The 8626-nt window shown below is 55.4% G+C and overlaps 1 long non-coding RNA gene across 1 annotated transcript; it reads right to left on the reverse strand.

The window, feature by feature from the left end:
- Positions 1-616: 616 nt before the first annotated feature.
- Positions 617-3091, reverse strand: LOC105609026 (uncharacterized). Its single transcript, XR_001044501.4, has 2 exons — positions 3017-3091; positions 617-1519 (listed from the first exon to the last, which is right to left on the reverse strand). It is a non-coding gene; the product is annotated as an uncharacterized LOC105609026 (long non-coding RNA).
- Positions 3092-8626: the final 5535 nt, after the last annotated feature.

Consider the following 8626-nt stretch of genomic DNA (forward strand, 5'->3'; position numbering starts at 1 on the left):
GTAGTGATCCAAGTGCTGGGCACCACTGGACAATAAACATGGGTAACTGTTTGATTGAAATACGAACACCTGGGCCCCATCCCTGGACCCTAACAAAACCAAAACAGGAGGTGGGTCTAAACCAAGAACCTTCAGGAATTCTCTGCAGCATCAGCAGGAGGGACGTGCAGATGGAGGGGGCAGGAGGGAAAAGGACACAACCACCAAGGGCTCCGTATTGTGTGTGTGTGTGTGTGTGTGTGTGTGTGTGCGCGCTAAATCCCTTCAGTCTCTGAATCGGACATGGCCATTCAGGGCTACACCCACCTGCCCTCATCACCCTCAGGAAGGATACCCCTCATGAGTCTCCTCAATGAGGAAGACCAATCCCAGGATCAGACCCTGTGCACCACCACCCACCCCACCCCGCCAGCTACATCTCTTTGGGTTTGAAATCAGCTGTTGTAATTCTCTGCCAGGCAGGGAAGCAATTCTAGAAGAGTTACTTGGCAGTGGTGCCAACATTTGTGGACGGTACACAGCAGTGGTGTCCAAAAATCAAGGACAAGAACGGCATGAGCGCCCAAAGTTTGCCTTTGGCACTATGTATGTTTTAAAGAAGAAATGGAATCTGAAATAAATGAAAATGATGTTTTATTTATTATATTTTTGCAGTTTCATTTTAATATCTGAGGCTGGAAGCTATTAAGCTGTCACCACATGAAAAGTGACTAAAGCTTGTGTTTGGGGTGACCCCGGACTTTGCCCCGGGGACAGGGTGTGTGGGGGACCATGGGGGCACCCCCCACCCCGGGGCATCTGGACTTTCCCTGGACAAGCTCTGGGATGAGTGGTGGGTTCAGCGCATCTCATTGTTGAGACACCTAGAGTAGTTCTTTTCCTTGTGATTGTGAGTTAGCGGGTGAAGACAAAAAGCTTCGTGTACCGTTTCTCTTCCTCGGCTGGAATCCTTCATGACCAGGAAAACAGGAAAGTGGTAAGGCCTGGCTGGAGAAAGGAAATGCAGAGGAAGTGGGGGCCGGCACAAGCAGGAGAGCCAAGGAGGGAGCGCTGAGGGGCCGGCCCCAGCGGGCCCAGGAAAGGGGCGGGGGTCCTAGCCTGGGGACAAAGGGGGAGCCACTCCCTGGGTTGTTTTCCAAGGACAATTTACAGTCTCCATTGTTGGCCTTTCCTCTTGTTAATTAGGCATGAAACAGCAGCCACGGATGCCCATCCATCTTGTCACTGGGCTTCATTTTCCCTGGCACGTCAGCTCTCAGCTGCCCAGCAGCTGCCCTGTCTGCTAATGCCGGGGAGTTGGACCATGCTGGTCTATATTCGTCTCACCCAGAGCTCAGCTCAGATCTCATGGGGCTGGAGTGTTTGGGAGCTGTCTGCAGCAGATGAGGGAAGGGCATCTTTTTTTTTTGATTTATTTCTGAAGCAGGCTGCACTGGAAAATTTAAACCAGAGACGAGACTTCCTTCCTTGGCTGGAGCATCCTGCCTTCTGAACGCAGCTGCAGCACACACACCTTTGCCTGGGAAAGAAGGATAGATGAGTCAGTAAAGGGAATAAACAAGGACCTTCTTCCATCTGTGAGACAGAGATGGGAGCTTAATAGACAAGTGTGCTGTCAATGAATGTTTGTGTCGTGATGAATGATCCCAGCTTCTTTCTTAAAAGTGAATTTCTGAGATGTGCTTCCAGACTGTGTGTGAGTGTGTGTGCGCGTGCCTGCATGTGCCTGCGTGCTAAATCCCTGCAGTTGTCTCTGAGTCTTTGCAACCCCACAGACTGTAACCCACCAGGCTCCTCTGTCCATGGGCGTCTCCAGGCAGGAATACTGGAGTGGGTTGCCAAGCCCTTCTGCAAGGGATCTTCCCAACAACCCAGGGATTGAACTTGTGTCTCCTGTGGCTCCTGCATTGCAGGTGGATTCTTTACCACTGAGCCACCAGTGAAGCCCGTGTGTATGTGTGAGTGTGTGTGTGACCCACATATAAACTGGAGCTCCCTGTGGCCCAGTCCATACATGGAGTCATGTCTACAGAAGCACTGCACTAAAACCCAAAGTATGAAAAGTCAGTTGCAGTTTTCGTTTGAGGGTCTGGAGAAATGCCAAAGGAGATCCAACATATGGGCCCAAGCAACACTTGTTAAAATCCTCCCTGTTGGATTCTCTGATTTCTCTAGAATTCTGCAGCCTCTCTTTTAATGGCAAAAGCTCTCTCTGCTTCCAGCCTCTCCTGTTTCAATCCCATGGGTGGTTTTGGTCAGCATTTCACACTGAAAACTGTGCCTCCTCTTTGTCTACGACCTGCGTTCTTCAGGGCTTCCCAGGTATCTCCAGTTGTAAAGAACTCGCCTGCCAGTGCAGGAGATGTAAGAGACACAGGTTTGATCTCTGGGTCGGTTGCTTGGAGGAGGGCACGGCAGCCCACTCCAGTATTCTTGCCTGGAGAATCCCACAGACAGAGGAGCCTGGCAGGCTACAGTCCATGGGATCACAAACAGTGAGACATGACAGAGAGACTTAGTGCATGAATTCTTCAAAACAAAGGGAGTCTTGGAGGCTGACTCTCCTCCCTCCCTGTTCCCCCACCTCAGGCCTGTCTTCCTCTCTCTTCTCTCACCAGTTTCTGTCCCCCGAACCTGACTGGCCAGCACCTAGACCTCCTCCAGAACAAGAGCTGAAACTGAGCTGAAACCCCCAGGAGTCTCTTTCTTAAGCCTGTGGGGCGTCCAGGAGAGCAGGGACGTACAGTTTGGAACCTCATTCCTCACAGGAATTAATCTTGTGGCCATCACACTTTCCTGGCCCCACTCCTGCAAAGAAAAGTGCTGACCAGGGGCCTCCTCCACTCACAGTCAAGCCCTTCACGCCCAGGAACCCTTTCCCCAGGAACGGGGTCCCCTCTGGGGCCTCTCTGAGACCCTCTGGAACCCCACCTTCCCAGGGCTTCCTGCACTTCGTCATAGGCCTCAGGGCTGTGCAGGGAGACTCTGCAGGGTCTCTCTGCCTGTGAAAACTCACAGAAGAGGCTGTGCCATCGAGGAAGCCCTGGCCGTTTTGTGTCACCCATGCCTTCCTCTTCCTCCGCTGGCTTGTGGCGGGGCGGGAGGAGAGGAAGCGGAGCCAGTGATGCAGACATGCGCACAAGGCTCCACAAACACCCTGGGCTGAGGCCAGGGCGCCTGCACACCCCGCCCATCAGCCAGCTTTCACAATCAAGGACTCACGTTCTGTTCAGAAAACAGGGATTCCGACAGAGGGTGAATTCTCTGTGACTGTGGTGCGTTTGGAGGCTCTTGAGCAACTCTAGGGCACAGGAAGTGTCTCTGCACACAGGAGCAAACCCTGGGCCTGGAGGTTGGGCCACCCCCACCCAGGCTGGGAGGACGGTGCCCGAGTGCCCCAGCTCTCGCCATGCTTGCTCCCACACAGGCATTTCCCTTAATGAAGTCAGGGCACCTTGAAATCCTTGTGGCATCTGTTTGGCTCACTGGGGACCCCCTGGGGATCCCCGCTGTGCTGGTTGGAACAGGAGCCTGATAAACGGATCCCAAGAAATACTTACAGCACAGCTCATAGCCAATTCAGAGAGAGCAGAGACACAGAGGAGACTTAACGATAAGAACAGGGATGGGGGCTTCTGGGACCAGCATGGCTGTGGGGATAGCGTGGGGACGAGGGTGGGGGTGGGCACCCTCAGGGCAGCTTCACCGCAGAAAGGACCTAACTCAGGCAGTGAGGGGCAGGACAGGTGAGGCCAGGCCATCCTTGCCGAGGAGACTGTGGCACCGAGGTGTTACCCCAGGTGGAGTGGGGTCAGGCCCCTGCATTGAGCCTTTTGTGGGGAGGAGCGTCTTTTTGAGCAGGCCCCCAGCCCCTGGAGTTGGGAGGACCCCGCCTCTCCTCCCTCTAGCTCCCCTTCTTGTTTTCCCTGTGCTCATGCTTGTCATTTGGCATAGCTGATGCAGCTGTGTGCTGAGTTTCTGCCTCCCCTCATCAGCACAGCACACGGGTCGGTGCGGCCAGTGTCCGGCCCTGGGGCTGGCAGCCACGTCAGAAAGCTCAGCGTCTATCAACACAGACACGAAATACCTAGGCTGCCGCCTCTCTGCCCGCCTGGCTCCTGCAGACTCAGAGGAGGGCAGGTCTCTCCCTGAACTGTCCCAGCCGCCATCCCCAGACAGACAGAATTCCAGCTGCGTCCTGGATTGTTTCAGGGATGGAGGGGCGCGGGGGTATCTGGGCCCCTACTGCCTTGGGAAGTTCTGCTTTTGGGACTCACACCTCCTCGCCCCCGCCACAGGGAGTGAATTCCCTCAGGGACCCCTGCACCCCTAGCCAGCTGCCATCAGCCAAACCTTCTCTGCAGCTCCTGACAGCCCAAAAGGGTTAACCTGGAGCAGCAAGGGCCTGGGAGGCTGCTCTGGGCCTAACCCCCAGATGGAGGGAACCGTGCCCTCTGCTGGCCAAGCCTCATAGAGTCTGGGAAACCAGCAGCCAGAATCTGGAGCCTTCTGTAGGAGCATCTGTAAAGGGGAGGAGGAGGCAGCCCGGCTGCCCAACTGGCTTAAACTGATGGGCTTGGAACCCTCACCTTCAGGGCAGGTATTCCCCTGCGGGGGGCCAGGGAGGTGTAGCAGGATGGCCAGCCACATATGGACTCACAGCACCTGCCCTTCCTCAGGTTGAGGCTGAAATCGCCTCAATCACAAGCCTCAAAGGAGATGGGACATCGATCCTTTATGACCAAACTGCCCGTCTTTCCCAAAACAGCATTACCCAGCCAGCCTGACACTCCATTCTGTATGGTGGTTTCCAACGTTATAACCAGCCTTCGAGGATAAAGGCTGAGACCACTGGGGTGAGCATTCAAAAGAAGCTGCAAGTCTGCCAGCCAGAGCCAAGGGTCTTCGCAAGCACAGTGACCGCTCCTGGCTGCCCCTTTAACCCCCGCACCCACATGGACGGCGGTGCAGGGAAAGCAGTGATGCTGCCCACGGACCAGAGCCCCCAGCTGGGTGGCAGCTGGAAGCCACATCTGGCAGATGGAGCCCCTCGTTAGAGGAGGGGTCGGCCCCAGGATGACTGGGGGTGGGAGAGACAGACCCTAGGGATGGTTCAGGCTGAGGAGACCTATTAGGAAGCCTCTTCTCTCTGGATTGGGTATAAGAGTTCATTCTTCAGTCCACAAGGATGTATTGAACATCTCATGTGAACAGATGCCCTGCGATGTCAGGGGACCAGCAGCAGACAGGGTGTCAGCTCTCACTCAGAGGAGAAGCTGCTGCACTGAGATGGAACCAGGGACAGCAGGGGGTGGGTGGAATGCTGGAAAGGAGGAGCTGCACCCTCAAACCCCTGAGCAGTGCAGCTGAAGAGTGGAGAGGAAGGCACCGTGGCTGCAGGAAGGAGAGCAGGCAGGGACCAGGGGGCAGCTGCAAGCGACCAGAGCCCCGGAGGCTGCCTCAGCACTGGGTCTTTGTCCTGAAAGCCAGGAGGGGCGGGGACATATGTTAAGATAGGGAGTGCTCAGAGCGGGGATGGATGTCCACGGTGGCGACGTCATCAGACGCTGAGGGCAGCAGGGCAGACTAGAGGGGACATGAACAGGTCCACGGACAGCTGGTGGCCTGGAAACTGAGCCCCAGAGGCAGGCTCAGTTCTTCCCTCCTAGACTTAGTCCCAGCAGGTCTGCTTGTCAGGATCACCTGGCAAGCTGTGCCGAATGCTAATGCCCAGGCCCTGCCCCCAGAGACTCCAGTTTCTTGGGACTGGGGAGCAACCTGGGCTTCTGAATTTAACCCAGATGATCCCAGTGAGGGCTCTGCCCAGAGTCCTCTGCTTCCTCTCCCCTCCAGTTCAGTTCAGTTCAGTTGCTCAGTCGTGTCCGACTCTTTGTGACCCCATAGACAGTAGTACACCAGGCCTCCCTGTCCATCACCCACTCAAGGAGCTTACTCAAACTCATGTCCATCAAGTAGGTGATGCCATCCAACCATCTCATCCTCTGTTGTCCCCTTCTCTTCCCGCCTTCATTCTTTCCCAACATCAGAGTCTTTTCCAATGACAGTTCCTCATATTAGATGGCCAAAGTATTGGAGCTTCAATATCAGTCCTTCGGATGAATATGCAGGACTGATTTCCTTTAGGATGGACTGGTTGGATCTCCTTACTGTCCAAGGGACTCTCAAGAGTCTTCTCCAACACCATAGTTCAAAAGCATCAATTCTTTGGCATTCAGCTTTCTTTATAGCCAATTCTCACATCCATACATGACTACTGGGGCAACTGAGCAGTGCAGCTGGGGGTGGGGGGCAGGCAGGCTGCCCCTGGTGGCCCCCAGGGCCACGGGGACTGTGGGCCCTACTGTTGACTGTGCACTCGACAGGACTTAGCATCCCCTCGCCATTCCCTTCCTCCTACTCCCTGGAGCCTCTCTGGGGTCAGAACAGCAACAAGAGGTGGGAAACGAAGTTCAAACCAATTAGTTCCCAAGTCATCCTGGGAGGTGGTCTGGCTGATGAGTGGGGCTTACATGTGGCCCCCACATCCTCACAACGAGGGGCTGGCCGTGAGCTTGCGTTGCTATCCAGGATGTCTGGCCTTCCAGAAATGCCTCCTTCCCACCTGTTGTCTTCGGGAGGCTGAGGGGAGAGGGCAGGAGAGAGCCCCTTCCCTCCCAGGAGGCAGCAGGTCTGCCCTTGGGCCCTGCCCCAGGGTCAGACAGTGGCAACCCTGAGCGTTTTCTTCCCAGTTCTGTTCATTCAAGACCTAGTCCAGGGAAAGGCCATCAGCTATCAGAAAAAGGGCACATGCAGGAAAAATCAGTAAATGAGTTTATTCCTTTAACACTGGACCAAAATGCACAGGACCTATAGTTGGTCATTTCTCCCTGGCCTGTCCTACTTCCGGCCCCTTCCTCTGTCCCCTACAACCTACGTATCCCCTAGCCCACTTCTAGCCCCACCTCAGGCCTTCCCTCTCTCCCCTCACTGAACTCAGCCTGACAGAGGGCTTCTTAAGTTTATGTCTCAGCAGGACTTCCCAGGCAGCCAAGTGGCTAAGATCTGCACTCCTAAAGCAGCGGGCCCAGGTTTGATCCCTGGTCAGAGGAATAAATCCCATATGCTGCAACTCAGAGCTCACATGCCACAGGGAAGATGGAAGATCCTATGCGTTACAACCACCCAGCAGAGCCAAATAAAGTATTGTTTTTAAATCCTTTAAAAAAAAATTATCTTAGCTCCTTTGGACTCAGGGGCTTTGAGACCTGAGTAGCGCAAAACTTCTCATCAGAACCAGCTTGCCTGGCCCTGCCCGTGGGAGGCCAGGGACTGGGTCACCTGGCACGCTTCTCCAGGAGACCCTGTCACTCAGCACCCCAGGCTGCCAGCACTGATGCCCTTGAGGGCAGGCTGCCGCCAGCCTTTCTGGCGACAGGCAGGAGAGCAGCCTCAAGGGCAGGTGAGCTGTGTGCTTGAACCCGACAGCTCAGGAAGAGGCCTACGTCGGTGCCGCCTGCTTGTTTCCTGAAGACCCGCAAGTCTGTGTTTAATATACTTTAGAACAATGTCTGGAAACTGCACTTTGCTTTTTCAAGTGTCTTGACTTCAATCATGTGGACGATTTTACTCATGACCTAAGAATGCCAGACAGGGCACCTTACGTGCCATGGACATGCCGCTGCGGCCGCTTCATCTCTGGGCGCACGGAGAGCTTTGAGAAGCCGGGGCTGGGTGGGTGCAGGCACTCGTAGCTGGCACTGTGCTGGGTGCCAGCGTGGAGACACAGAAATAGATCAAGTCTCTGTGCTCCAGGGGCCTGTGCTCTGGGTGGCATGGTGGGGGAGGGAGGCAGACCTCAAATCAACAACTAAACAGGAAGAATTCCAGCTCCATGGCTGCTGGGTGGATGCCTCTGTGACAGGACGGCCAGAAACAGAATGAGCTGGCCTCTGACTTGGCCTTCGGATGGAGCTGGCTGCAAGGACTGTGGGCAGGGCTTTGAATGGGGGCAGGGAGGCCAATGTTCCTGGAGCCCCATGAGGCCTGAATGTGTGAAGAAGAGAAAGACTTCAGCGTGGCTGAGGGGAGCAGGGCCAGGGGGCAATGGGAGGGCCTGGGGACGATGGGCATAGCTTCCGTGGCAGGTGCTGGGGACGAGTCCGTGCGCTGACAAGCCACATCGGAGCAGGAGTAGCAGGACTGAAGTTGTAAAATGTTTGCTCTGGGAACTCTGTGGAAAATAGGACACTAATGCATCCTTTTGCTCTTTCTTCCTCTAGGTGGTAGAAGTCGGGGCGGTGGGGGGGGCCACCTGCAGGGTGGGGGGCAGGGTGTCACCAGACAGGCCACCACAACCAAGCCAGCACAGGGAATGAGAGCCCATGTTCAAGGTCATGTGGACAGGAAAGGATGTTGAGGGCTGCCACTCAGGACTTCTGCCTCCCTATCCGGCCCCTTCATCTGTATCTCTCTAGGCCTGGACCACACGCAGCGTGCGGAGGCTTCATCGCTGCCTTGGGGATTTGAGGATGGTCTTGCCAATAGCCACCCTGAAGGCCAGCCACCCAGGAGACCCAGACAAAGCCCTGCCTGGGACCTGGAGAGCTCTGGGGAGCCCATCAGAGAG

This window comes from Ovis aries, chromosome 13 (assembly GCF_016772045.2).
Source record: "Ovis aries strain OAR_USU_Benz2616 breed Rambouillet chromosome 13, ARS-UI_Ramb_v3.0, whole genome shotgun sequence".
Lineage (NCBI taxonomy): Eukaryota > Metazoa > Chordata > Mammalia > Artiodactyla > Bovidae > Ovis > Ovis aries.